Source organism: Engraulis encrasicolus, chromosome 1 (assembly GCF_034702125.1).
Source record: "Engraulis encrasicolus isolate BLACKSEA-1 chromosome 1, IST_EnEncr_1.0, whole genome shotgun sequence".
In the NCBI taxonomy this organism is placed as follows: Eukaryota; Metazoa; Chordata; class Actinopteri; order Clupeiformes; family Engraulidae; genus Engraulis; species Engraulis encrasicolus.
The window spans coordinates 28386474-28401589 of NC_085857.1; the positions used below are offsets into that span (position 1 = coordinate 28386474).

A 15116-nucleotide genomic window follows, 5' to 3' on the forward strand; every position below is an offset into this window, starting at 1 on the left:
AGATTCGAATCTGGTCTGACCTGGCCTTCTTCATCTCTCTCTCTCTCTCTCTCTCTCTCTCTCTCTCTCTCTCTCTCTCTCTCTCTCTCTCTCCTCAGTAGTTTGTCATTTGTCACTTACAACATACAGCTTGCTGTGAAATAAGTACAAACTCCAAAACATGCACTTCAGACTTCAAAAACGTTAACATAAAATACACACATTAGCCAACAGAATCACTGATTTAGTACAAAAAACACACGTCATCATTATCGCCATCGCATTGACGCAGTTGGACTGAACAGCCACCATGTGGTCTGATACTCATATGTAAAACTAAATGTATGTACTGGTTTACTTTTAAAGGTCAGAAATGTCCTCTGGCAATGGTACAAACATGTCTACTTGCAATTCTTGTTTGTCCTGCATATACATTATCACACGCACGCACACACATACACACACACACACACACACACACACATACACACACACACACACACACACACACACACACACACACACACACACACACACACACACACACACGTTGCGCTGATAGGCCTACATACCTTATCACACATGTGTCACACACAATGCCTTGTCACTGATACGACACATGTAAGCCTACGTATAGTCTTGGACGCAGCAGCTGCAATTAATATTTTTGAAAAACGAGAGAAACTGGTTTAACTAGCAGTCAAATTATTTTTGTTGATACCTAAAGGCAATTATGCAGCCTGCTTGGTGCCTGAACACATTTAACACTCATGCCGTGTTATAAAAAGCCTTCCGTCTCATTATGTTGTCGGCATTAGGGCTGGGACGATTAATCGACTAATCGTGACTAATAAATAATACTATAGTATAAAAAATATTCGGAAAGAATGTTCATACTGTAGTCGACTAATCATTTCGTTTAATTCAGTGCTTTTTTAGTTACTTTTCTAATGTTTTATTACTTAATTGAAACCTAAAATTGCACTGCACGTATGAATTGAACGTTGTATCTCGGAGTAAATAAGCTACTATCATGACTTAAAGCTCATTGGGAGCTCAGGGACCTAATTTTAACACTTTCTTTCTTTTTTCCCCCAATTTCCTTGAAGATTAAAGTGCTAGAGTACTTGAAAAATTAATAATTTGACTAATCGACAATTCGAAAAAAAATAGTTGATAGATTAATCGGGAGAAAAATAATAGTTTAGGACAGCCCTAGTCAGCATTGATGTAATTTTTATGCACGTCAACAGCTGGCAGTCAAAATTTACCAACCTTGTTATAAATGTTAATAAATTAATAGTACTTCAATAGTTAATGGTGTCATCAACATTGCCAAGAATTATGTTGGAGTGAACAATACACAGTTTTATAAGTTGTACACTGGCTACTTTTCATTGTGTCAAAGTGAAATGTATTTAATATTGTCCCATAAAGAGATACACTTAGGAATCTGAACTGTCTTTGCAATGACACTGATACCCCCCAACCACAGATGATGCAAAGATGTGCTCTTCCTACCCCAACTGCAACATATTCTCATTACCGACGTAAATGCACAGGGTCTAATTTAGATGCGCATAGAATCCTCAGCTGGAAGGTGGAAGACTAAAGACTATTACAACGTCCCCGTTGTACATGGAAACAGATCTGTCTTTCCACACCAACCGGTCGTAGTCGGGCGGTAGCGGCATGGGAACTGGCTCCGCTCCGCGCTGCACTTGGAAAATAGAAGTTGAACGGATTTTGGGCGGCAGTAGCCAGTAGTGTCCCAAGAAAATGAATGGCAAAGAATGGCGGATTTTGAACAGGAGTGGGCCTGCACGCCGATGCTGTCGGTGTGAAAGGCAGATTAGAACACACCGCCTGAAACTAAGCAGAAAGACCTCAGTCGTCTCGCTTCAGTTTTGTGGCGACTTGGTGTGAATTCGGCCTAAGGGGCTGCAAGTATTTTTCATTAAATCCTGATAGTCTAGGCAATGGGTGCAATATAATGGGAGAATCGCTCGGAAGGTGATAAAAGCGTGAAACTTGGCACAAATGTTCATTAGGACATGCTTATTAATTTCAGGGGTGGAGCCACTCAGAATTCAGCATTGCCTAGCAACGGTTGCTAGGTGAAGCATCTTCCTTAGCAACCAGCATCAGAAATACAGTTCCCAGCAATTGTGTGGTGTTATGATGTCTAAATATTGACTCCTTGCCCTAATATTACTTAATATCAGGGGTGGACCCACTCAGAATTTAATGCTGCCTAGCAACCGTTGCTAGGTAAAGCATCTTCCTTAGCAACCAGCATCAGTAGTACAGTTCCCAGCAATTTTGTGATTTTATGATGTCTAAATATTGACTCCTTGCCCTAATATTACTTAATATCAGGGGTGAAGCCACTCAGAATTTAATGTTGCCTAGCAACTGTTGCTAGGTAAAGCATCTTCTTTAGCAACCAGCATCAGTAATACAGTTCCCAGCAATTATGTGGTGTTATGATGTGTAAATATTAACTTCTTGCCCAAATATCACTAAATATCAGGGGTGGAGCCACTCAAAATCCAATGTTGCCTAGCAACAGTTGCTAGGTAAAGCATCTTCATTAGCAACTAGCATCAGTAATACAGTTCAAAGCAATTTTGTTGTTATGTCTAAATATTGACTCCTTGCCCTAATACCACTAAAATAATGCATCATAATACTTTACTGCAATATGTATGATTATGACCTTTCTGATCAACAAACATCAACAACACAGTTTTTTTTATCAGTTCTGTGGTATGATCTGTGTATCTTGACTTCGCTATATCACTGTATTAATACATTAAAAGGTTATATAGCAAATGGGGCATAGAAACCCGAAGGCATTGCAATTATGTGAATATTATTCTCACCTAAGTTCTTCTTGAACACATCTGTAGTAATGAGGGGCTTTAAGTGTCACTTCAAGTCAGGCCTCTCTTTATTTCACTGCATTTTACATGTGCCTACTGCATACTGATCATTCAGAGCACAAAATTACAACTTTGGAAAGAAAGATGCCTGCATGAACATCATCATTTGCTTGTGTTGTGTCAAATGACAAAGTGATTATTGACATGCATACCCAGGAACTAATTACAAAATCCTAAATGGATTATGTGTTACAAATAATTGAGACAACTGTAACATGTTTTCAAAATGAATGGAGTCTGTCTAAAATTATATGGTTTAATAGCAGCAGATTATACATGAAATGCAAAGAAATGTTTTTCTCTTAACCAATAGTTGTCAGGTTAGCAATTGGTTACAATAATGGGTACTGTATTAATATATAGTTACTTTTTGTATGTTCCAACTATCCAAATTTAAAACTAACAAACTATGTATGTGCTGTTACACTAGTCTGGACACACTCATAATTCTTGTGATGAACAAAATTTTGCTTTGTGGATTTATAAAAGTACTCTAACTCGGACTGACTGAATTTTGCCTTCAAGTCACATCGTCTATGTATTGATGGTGTATGTGGGCCAACTGTAATACAACTTTGCAAAGATCTTGCGGGCCTAATGGCCGAAGTGGTTCCGTGGGCCAAATTTGGTCCCCTGGCCTGAGTTTCACATCCTTGTCTTAACTTCATTCTTACAGTATTTACACTGAACCTTTATCAAATGGAATAGAAGCGCTGTATTGTTTCTCTATCCAAAAACCTACCTACCGTTCTATCATTAACCTGATTATTGCAATGTGTACAAAATATACAATTTCACTGCCAAGTGCTTAGGCATCGCATTGTTACAGTCATCTTTCTGTGCCAGTTAATGACAGTTCCTGGGGCTCAAACTCTCTTCAGCCATATATGAAGGTGTGGAAAACACTCTTATTAACCTTATCCTTACTTAACCTTAACCTTAATGGGCTGAATCTAGACAAAAACAGACAATCTGAGTTTGAATGAGTGCTTAAGCCACTGCTGCCTACACAGTATCAGTTGTGTTGTCTTAGCCTGGGAAATCCTATGTTGCTTTGCACATTCCAGTCTGAAAAGCTTGCATGGACTCTATCCCTCAGCGAGGCAACTAGATCTTGGGGGCCAATCAGCAAGTGGGGAGGGGTGGAAAGATGATGACGTGTATTACAAAAGTTGACAAACGGAAGCTTTCAGTTTGTTTCAATATACAGTAACTGACACAATTGGCTATGGGCTACATATAGACCAAATGATAACACTTAATGATAACAGCAAATAAATGGCCGTTAGCAATCGCAAACCACTCCTCTCTATGAGAAATCAGTAGGCGGTCTACAGACCATATCTAACTTGTGGTATGGTCTGGTGTGAACCAAGCAAGCATTGTCTATGGTTATTATCTGAATTGTATGTGTTTCACTGTCAGGAATCTGAAAGTGTAATTCCTAAATGTTGTATGTTGTCAGGCAATTGCCTTTTTCTTTGGATACAGGAATAGCAACTGTAAAATTGTATGAGCGTTTAAACTCTCTTTAATTTAGATGAGCACAATACAAGAACGAGTTAGGATCGCAAGAATAACAAAGAGGGAATTATCTCCGATATTGAAGGTATATCAACTCTTTAACCATTATTGCAGTGATATTAGCACAAGTACTCTAGATTCAGACATCATGACACCACAAAAGTGCTAAGAAACTATCAGTGATGCTGGTTGCTAAGGAAAATGCTTTGCATAGCAACCATTGCTATGCAACATTGAATTCTGAGTGGCTCCACATCTGAAACTGATAGGCATGTCCTAATGAACAAGGGCAGACATAATGGCACCACAAAAGTGCTAAGAAACTCTATCTGTGATGCTGGTTGCTAAGGAAAATGCTTTGCCTAGCAACCGTTGCTATGCAACATTGAATTCTGGGTGGCTCCACCCTTGAAACTGATAAGCATGTCCTAATGAACAAGGACAGACATCATGACACCACAAAAGTGCTAAGAAACTCTATCTGTGATGCTGGTTGCTAAGGAAAATGCTTTGCCTAGCAACCGTTGCTATGCAACATTGAATTCTGAGTGGCTCCACATCTGAAACTGATAGGCATGTCCTAATGAACAAGGGCAGACATAATGGCACCACAAAAGTGCTAAGAAACTCTATCTGTGATGCTGGTTGCTAAGGAAAATGCTTTGCCTAGCAACCGTTGCTATGCAACATTGAATTCTGGGTGGCTCCACCCTTGAAACTGATAAGCATGTCCTAATGAACAAGGACAGACATCATGACACCACAAAAGTGCTAAGAAACTCTATCTGTGATGCTGGTTGCTTAAGAAAATGCTTTGCCTAGCAACCGTTGCTATGCAACATTGAATTCTGGGTGGCTCCACCCCTGAAATTGATAAGCATGTCCTAATGAACACTTGTGCCAAGTTTCATGCTTTTATCACCTTGCGAGCGATTTTTTCACCCATTGCCTAGACTATGAGAGACCATACATAGGCTCAGTCCTTGTAATTCATTTTTTTTTAAAAATCAGCAATGTCAAAAATGCTATTAGAGTCTTATGGCCCCGGCCATGGCCCAGACGGTTGGGGCGTTGTTGACTATTACGCAGGAGACCCAAGGTTGATTCCAATATTTCCCAGCAGTGTAGCAAAAAACAATCAGCCAAAGTCGCTAATGGCTCGCTGAAAAGTCGCTAAAAGTCGATAAATGACGTCATGACGTTACGTATGATGTCACAGTGTCACGCAAAATACGCTGATCTCTAGAAAACGTGCCCACATGCCTTTGTTCACAGTACACATGGACAGTGCAAGCTACTGTTTGGAGATCAGAGCTAATCTGCAGCCCTTCTTAACTGTGGGAAATGCTTCTGACGGCAGCGCAGAGTTACAATTATGTTGAAAAACAATGATTCTGGCATTGAAAATGCACGTTTTAAAAGTCGCCATATGGACCAAAAAGACGCTAAAGTCGCTAGATGAGGTTTTTAGTTGCCAGGGATGTCAAAAAGTCGCTAGATTGGCAAAACTGTTTCCTCTGAGTCCTCTCACTTTCATGCCACCATCCCACACTGTCCTATCAAATAATGGCCTAAAAAAACCCTAAAAATAGTTTTTAAACATGGACTGTGGACATCAAAGAGCAACAGGGCAGGAGCTAGACACCCTGCCCTTCTTTGCACATGCCTGGTTGTTACATTGTTACACAAAAAGGATTGCAGTGTTTTAAAAAATCTTGATGGACCGAAGATGAAAGGTATTTTCATGCTTCTTTCACGCTCCATGAACCTTATGCACCTGTCACCATGATCACACATGCACACGCACACACATACCATACACACACACTTTGCCGAGAGTCAGAGGTGTGTGTGTGTGTGTGTGTGTGTGTGTGTGTGTGTGTGTGTGTGTGTGTGTGTGTGTGTGTGTGTGTGTGTGTGTGTGTAGTCTCACAGTCCAGGACAGGTATGACAGCTATACATTTCAGTGCTGTCACTTTCGTGTGTGTGTGTGTGTGTGTGTGTGTGTGTGTGTGTGTGTGTGTGTGTGTGTGTGTGTGTGTGTGTGTGTGTGTGTGTGTGTGTGTGTGTGTGTGTGTGTGTGTGTTTGTATGTGTGTCAGATAGTGTCTGGGACAGGTATGGTAGCTATACCTGTCACCTCTCCTCTGCATCTCCTCCCTCTCCTCCCTCTCTCTCATTCTCCTCTCCCTTCATTCTTCTCACAGGTGAGGCAGCCACATCAGTCACTTAGTGCTGTGCTGGGATTTACTGTGGATCTGCTGAAGTAAACACACACACATTCATCCTTTTTTCAAGGATTTAAAAAACCCAACTCAAAACAAAAAACAGTGTTTTTCAGGTGAGTGTATGTTTATATTTCCTGTATTGGTGTAGAATGTGCCGTTGTGGGTTTTTTTGTTTGTTTTTTCCCCCCAACTTTGTGTGTATATGTCTGAACTGCTGAAAGATGTTTGGTTTTAATTGCCTGCTAGAATGGTTGAGTGTGTCTTTGTATTGGTGTGTTGATTTAGAAGAGAATAGAAGCACAACTATTTTTCTTCATTCTACACACCTGTATGTGAGCTGTTGAAAGACATGCTTTCTTTAACCTCCAATTATTGAGTGTATAATTTTATTGGTGTGTTTATGTGGAGTAACCTAATAGGCCTATGTATATACTGTTGTCTTTGTCTGCTGTCTTTATGTCTATTATCAAGTATCACCTGAGTTACTGTGGAGGTATGTTTGTATTTCTATATTTTACATAGAGTAGCCTCTATAGCTTATTGTGTGTGTATGAGGAGACTGTTGAGAGGCACACCATTCTCTACGCTTTTAATTAACTGCTGGAATGCTTGTGTGTTGAATTTTGTGTGTGTCTATGAAGAGGACAAAAGTAGAAAAATAAGCAGTGCTGCAGACTTTTTTTCACTTTTTTGCTGGGTTTGTTTTGATTGTCCTGCGCCTGGTCAATGGTGGGATGTACACATTTTTACATGCTTGTGAATATGAGGAGTTTGTATTTTTATGCCAGTTATTGCACCAGAGGAGCGTGGAGACTGCTGGAAAGCGCATTTCTCTGTTATTGAACACCTGCTGGGTGCTGCTGCGAGTTGCTTTGCATTGATGTGATGCAGGCTTAATATTATATGCATGTGTACGAAGTTGAACTGTTAAAAGACATTTGACATCTCGTTATTGAATAATGACCCGCAGAGCGTCGCTGTCAGTGTAGAGTATCATGCTGATGTGTAGAGTAGTAGATTCATGAGAAGAGAGGAAACTGTTGAAAGGAGAGAGCATCTTCCATTGAATTGAATTGAGTAACACCTAGAGGGTGTTCACTGTGAGTGTATCGGTTTACTCGTCACGTGTGCTGATGTGGAGAGACCTTTCTGTTATGTGTATGTGTATATTAGGCTATTTAACCCTTTGAGGAGTACCATCACATACACAGTACGTGGATCAGAATTCTGGCAACATTTTGAGATCTGACTATGATGTCACACAGACTTTGTTGGGTTTCTGTGTGTTCAAAATAAAAATCTTAAAGGGCAACTCCTGCCAATTTCAATGTGCTGTTGTATTGCTCACGCTACACTTGACTTGTCAGTACCCGGTGACACCGCATTTTTTGGCTCAGCCCTTTCCGAGATATGAGCTATTCTAATGGGGGCAACTTTTGTTTACATTTCAAAAAAACATTTTTATTTATTCCCAAAAACATCCAAAAGGTTATGCAACATCAGCAGACAGCTAGCAAACAGCAATACCTTTTGGGAAAATATTTGGAGTAGGCCTATGCTCACAAAAGTTGCCCCCATTTGAATAGCTCATATCTCGGAAAGGGCTGGGCCAAACACTGCGGCGTCACCAGATACTGACAAGCCAAGGGTAGCGTGAGCAATACAACAGCACATTGAAATTGGCAGGAGTTGCCCTAGGGGCTCTAGGATTAAATGGTAGGATTAAAAGTTTAATTAATCACTGTCCCGAGTCAGCCGATGCTTATTTGAGTCATTAGTACGTGAACGATGATTCTCGCGACCACTTTCACGGTCCGTTGTCAGAAAACCCCAAATGCAACTTTTGACAGAGCCGTCCGAATGAGTGTCAAGGGAAACACTTCTCATATGAAAAATCACTTTACATACAGTATTCAGATTTGTATCAACTGCTGGCATTCCATGACAAAAACATTCTCACAGCGACTTTATTTAAACAGCATTTTTTTCATGACTGTGTATAGGACTGGGTACCGAAATTCGGTTCCTTAATGGAATTGAATGAAAGGCTAAGGTTCTACTTGGCATCGAAACGTGCCTTGGCTGTCGGTTCCACATTTCGGTTCCTAGATGTCCATCACGTCAGTTATCATTTCGCATTTATAACCCCAGAACGTTAACGCAGTCAGAACGGCAGTCGCTTCTGGCAAAAAAATCTGGTAACATTAATTGTGATCATTCGGGCTTGCAGAGACTGCTGGCAGGCTACAACCCCCTTTTAAACAGGTCGTCAAATCATCTATGGATACTAACGCTGTTACGAGAGAAACTACCATCAGCCCATCTTTAATTTGTGTAGGTTTACCGAGAAGAGTAGCCTATTTCTAGCGTTTGTAGACGGCAAAGAATTCAAACTTTGTCTTCGACACAGCCACTGCGAGCCAAGAAACAGCAAGAGGTGTGCAAACGAAGCATTCCATCATTCTCACGCAGATGGTTACATCGGCGTATGAGGAAAGTAAAAGTCGGCAACACTGTTCACTCCACCATGAATCATCAAACAGTGTTGGGGACCTTTTCCCTTTAGTGGTGGGTGCGCGCATTCTCTGACTTTTTGGATTACACCGTGAATCATTGCAAAGTTTAAATTTCATGTCAATAAAATGTAAACTCATATCAGAAGCATCAGGTGAGCTCAGTCACTTTTGGCCGCGAGAGACTTTCTTTGTATGTTATGGTAGGCATAGCCTACATTTGTGCCACGGAACGCAGTAACGTGGATTATTGAAACTGAAGACTTGATTTCTTCTATGTGGATATTTTTTTCCGTTTGGTAGCCTATAATTACGGACCATGCAAAGAACTCGAAACAGAGCGCGCCCAGTGCTTCACTGCGTGCGTAACAAGCTATAGCCAAGTCGCCTCCGCCCGTTCCCCAAATCCGCCCGCCTACTTATAAGTGATGATAGTTAATTATGTATCCACTGTTTAAGTCAGGAATGGATATTGACAAGATACGGAGTTTGTATGCTTACAATTTGAAACGGTGATGACATTTAAAACTGAGTCAAACGGCCATAAACAGCATTGTGAAGGGTGTCGTAACGGCAGCATGAAGGTGGAACTTTAATTTCACGACGACATTCTGGCTAAAAACTCGCCCTGGCTGCTTCCCTGTTTCGCTTTAGGACTACAAGTGTGAACGAAATAAGCAAAACAGCATGAAGGAATAACAGTAGGCTAACGGAAATATCGTGACCTGAAATCAAGCGGGCGGAATTGGGAGCCTTTCGCCGGCGAATTGTGCTGAAACTAGATTTTGGACATGCTGGACGTTATCTCCAAATTACGATAGAAAGGGCCACCAATGGTAGCTAATATTGCTCATTACCTCATCTACACAGTTGCCGCTATCCAAAAATATACGATAGCATAATCAAATAGTATTTGAAATAGTGACATTATCACGTTCACAGTGAAGTGGGCGGAATTTGGCGACCTTACTTGTTTTAAAAGTGTTTGCAAGAACAGCATACCTGACAGCTACAAAAAACTGCAAAATTGCCTGATTTTAAGACAAAAGTTGGAAAAGTTTCAACAGGCCAAATCCTGACAGTCAACGGGACGTCAGTGACAGGTCAGACAGTACACCATGCTTTTCCATTTAACAGTCCCTGCGCGAGGCCAAAATCCCCTCACACAGGGCACGTTTTAAAAGGATCGTGTGCAGCGTAAAAATAAAATATGAGTTTCTCCTCGTTGTTTTAGTGTCTGGGGCTGATGCAAAACTTCATGCTGGTTCAGTTTGTAATCAGGTAAATTCGCACGATTATCTGTGCGATTGCCATGAACATCGACGGTATGATTATGACCTGATGCTCCGATACAAAGATGCACACCCATGAAATGGATAGGGTTGGATTTAGATTGTAGTTCTCAATTTAAAATACATTTCCGGGAACTTCAACTGGATAATGAGGTAGGCTTTGTGGTCGTTTAAGATTTTTAAACATTTCGTTCAGTGTTTATAAATTAGGAACCGAAAATGGCACCGTCAGGAACCGGCATTGAAACGTAGGTTCTGGAACCGGAACCGAAACCGAAAAATTCTGATCGGTACTCAGCCCTATCTGTGTAGATTTTGAGACAGGCATGCCACAGCCACAGCGCAAATGACGTCATCCTACAGTGCCCCTTTATAAAGTAATTGTACTTCACAGTAGCTTTAGTTTGCACCTGTGCATTTGTCTGGTTACAGTGTATTATCAGACTTCATCACCTCACAGACAGCGGAGTGTACAGAGAAATCTCTCGTTGTTTTGTGATTAGTTGAATGATTGTTTTGTGATATAGGCTACTGTCGTTGTGCTTCAGTGATTCATCATAAGTGTCATAATAGTACTTTTAGCACTTCTTAGCTTACGGTAAACATAGACTAATAGCTTATATGGTAAAGCGGATTATTATGACCACAAAATGCGGCTAGAAAGGCTGAATGACTCAGTGTGAGAGTCAGAAAATTTCCCTGGTATGCGGGCATGGGTTTGAAGTCAGACCTCCCTTTCGCTAAAGACAACCTGAGGAAGAGTGGTTGGACAAACATAATCATTAAGGGCGCAATGGAATTTTCACTGGGAGTTAATGGATTTTATAGGCCACTTTTTATGACTGTCTCATAATAGACAAGACAAACAGGTTTTAGACAAGACAAACTGGAGTTTGACACCCCTGGTATACTATATGGCATGTCAGTCTTGTAAAGTGCTTTTTCTTGACTGAAGCATGCATGCAAAGGGGTTGTGCGTGTGTGTGCGCGTGTTTGCACATATGTGCGTGCGTGTGTGTGCACGTTTGTGTGCGTGCATGTGTGCGTGCGTGTGTGCGTGTGTGTGTGTCTGTGTGTGTGTGTGTGAATCGTCCTCTTGGTATTAGATGAGAGCACTGTGATGAAGTGACCACCTCAAGGGTTGTTTATACATAGAACAATAGGAAAAGTTTGGAGGGCTACGGCGTTTTTGGTTGGTAGTCCGAAGGTGCTCTTTGGTCAAAAAATAGGATGCAAAAGAAACGAAGTATCCAAGGCACTCTTCCCAAAAAATTTAAAATAGCTTTATTAAATGGCTAAATCATTGTAGAAAACGGCAACATGTTTCGGCCAAGGAGTGGCCTTCATCAGGGCAGAGTCAATACTGAAGCGTCACTGGCGCAGGTAACAAAAAAAAAGTTTGACAGGGGTTTTGACGGGTGATTGACAGGTGGGCGGAAATTGGTCATGACGCACCGCCTCCTGGTCGTCCTAAAAAGATATACAAAACTAGGAGACAAGGCATGAAAAATGAAAATGAAACAGAAAAATCCATACAGTATTCATGAAACAGTATAAAAGGGGGTTCCCCTATACCAAATGTATAGGTGAATGTATACTGGTATAAATAACCAGTGCTCGCCCCCATCCTCCGTGACAGAGGTACTATGAGCATATCATCACTATGTAAAGCCGCGGAAATCCTTGCTACAGGATATGCGTGCACATGCACTTCATTTCGTGCACGAACGTGTTGCCATGCAAAGTTTACTGTATGTCAAATTCATCATGAGGCCACAAGCACAAGGGAGGATGGGAGGTAACATATTCACATTATGTCTCATATGGATGGGATATTAGTCTACTTATTATGGAATATTACATTACACATTTCACTCTATTACATTACAGCACTGAACCTTCTGAACCTTTGTGTGGTGCATAAGCAGGGCTGGACTGGTCATCTGGCATACAGGGAATTTTCCTGGTGGGCAGACAGTCCTAAGGGGCCGTTGCTGCTGTTTTTGTTTTTGTTTTGTCTTTCCCATAGAGAAGAGTGTGGTCCATTAGTCCATCTCATTGATTGTATACATGGGTTCACCATGTTTGTAAACACGATATTGTGATGAGGGGCAAGACACTGGCAGCTAACCACGTGAGCTATTTTTTTGACCGACAGCTGTTTCCAACAATCAGAGGTTGAGTTGTGCGCAGTTAGTTTCAAAACAAAAATTTAGAATATATATAAGAACTTTATTTACTTTCATTGGTCCATCTTCAATAGACAATAGGCATTCATATAATATCGTACACAGTAAATTCTGCAGTGCTCATTTAACACTTAGAGAGTTGATTTGACATCATTTGGACTCAAATGAACTCTCTCAGTGTTGAAGTAACACCACAATATTTACTGTGTAGAGAGACGGGGGCTTTGTGAGGGGCTGATCTACTGTATGCCACAAATGCCCAGGCCGTATTTTGGACCCAGGCCAGTCAGTCCTGTCTGGTGTATTAGATTAGAAATTGCGGAGGTTGTGGAAATTTGCTCCTCATTATTAAACCTGTCTGAACATTTTCCGTTCGATTCGCATATCCGCTATTCATGCATGTGTCCCCAGTGTTAGAGTGGGCTGCCCGTCCGACCGCATGGATGAGGTATAAATGCAACCTTGTTGTGTGCACTGTATGCCGTTTTGTACTGTGTCACAACAATTGTAATGGTACTTTCCCAGTGGGACTTTGACTTTTTTTAACTTTCCACAAGTCTGTGTTTGTGGTTGTAGATATGCTTGTGAATAGAATTACCCTGAGCACATCTAAGCATACATACAGTACATTGTGCATGCATGTGGTATGCACATACCTAGCCTATCTAAGTAGGCTATATACATGAATGCAGGTTGTGCCCATATACTGTAAAGAAAGATCTAAAGTTGACATCTCACATGACTGTTGTTGAGTGATTGGATGTGTGCCATGGCAAAGTCATTGCCATTCTGCTATGAAGCGATCATAAAGGCCCGCACCACTGATCCAACTGCTCCAACACACTTAAAGCAATGGTTTGGAGTAGATTCACCCTAATGTCATTTGAACCGTGACAGCCATCCAGTAGTCCACCCAAAGTGTTTTCTGGCTTGGGCGAACATCAGCAGAGTTACCGAGTTATTCAATGTTTATTCCGAATAGCTTGGCACAAGCGCAAATGGATCCTTCCTGGGCAGTATCTCCAAACTTACCCCACCAAACTTCTGCAGTAGCACAAATATGGTCTGTACTCACGAAACGAAGCATTTGGAAGTTTGGAAATAGTCCAGGAGTTTATTATTATCAACACAAGCCGAATAGCTTCTCTGCTGCTAAAGCTGCGCCAACGTTACTTCCGTCATCTAAGACAAGCATGTAAGAGTCCTCAACGAACAGACAAGTACAGACCATATTTGTGCTACTGCAGAAGTTTGGTGTCATGACATGTGATTTTTGTGGGGTAAGTTTAGAGATACTGCCCAGGATCCATTTGCGCTTGTGCCAAGCTATTCGGAATGATCATTGAATAACTCGGTAACTCTGCTAATGTTCGCCCAAGTCAGAAAACACTTCGGGTGGGCTACTGGATGGATGTCACGGTTCAAATGACATTAGGGTGAATCTACTCCGAACCATCGCTTTAACCCCTTATTTTATAACATTACTGTCACCAACACTGTAATGGCTACATCTTAATCTATTACTTAAAGCTGTCTTAAATGTCATAGCAATGTTATTATGATGTAGTTCAGTATTTTCAGCAAATAGTAAATACATAGGTCTGCTGCCGACATTGCAGTGCAATGTGGGGTCATTTATATTTATGAAATACCGGTACCTTATTCATTTCTCTTCAGTTTTATTTGTTTGATCCAGCCCCTGTCCTGCACTATTGAGAACTGTTTTTTCCCAAGTTATCCTGAGAACATATAAGCCTACATACAGTACATACACCTTTCCTGCACTGCTGAGATGTGTGCATTCACTGTTTCGATTTATTATGAGAACACCTGAGCCTATACATACATCAACGTGCATGTTATGTACCCAACTGCTGGACAGAAAGATCTAAGTTGACATCTCGCATTGTTGTTGAGTGATGGGATGTGTGACATGGCAAAGTCCAGGCCTGTTGTCACAAGTTCACAACCAGGAAAGCAAACAAGGCAAATGCCTAGGGCCACTGGTTTTCTGGTTAGATATAGGCTACTTGTATTTAAATGACAGCAATGACAAAAATGAGGCAAAATAGTCAATTCGATTCAAGTCAAGTCACCTTTATTGTCAATTTCTTAACATATGCTGGCCATACAAAGAATTGAAATTACGTTTCTTACTTTCCCATGCAGACTTAGACATAGACTTGAGGTGTGGACATAAACAATTAGACATAGACATTACACATACAGGTATTACACCTAGAGTACCTATACAATACACATGTACAGACATACCGTATGAAGTGCAAGACTGGGCAACAGAAGACATACAGAACATATATTAAAAATGACTATGAAGTACAATGATACTCATATCATAAGCTCTCTTGAGGGGGGCCCTCTCCAATAGTTTGAACTAGATAAAAAAGGGGCCCCACGTCCCTCTTTGCCACATTCCTTGCAACTGC

The 15116-nt window shown here is 41.0% G+C and overlaps 1 protein-coding gene across 1 annotated transcript in view; it reads left to right on the plus strand.

Moving 5' to 3' along the window:
• Positions 1–6671: 6671 nt before the first annotated feature.
• The window catches only part of LOC134456870 (uncharacterized), a 123745-nt gene continuing 115300 nt past the window's right edge, over positions 6672–15116 (plus strand). Inside the window, exon 1 of the mRNA XM_063208480.1 lies at positions 6672–6788. The gene's annotated coding sequence lies outside the window, so the exon portion shown is untranslated. The remainder of the gene's footprint in view (positions 6789–15116) is intronic.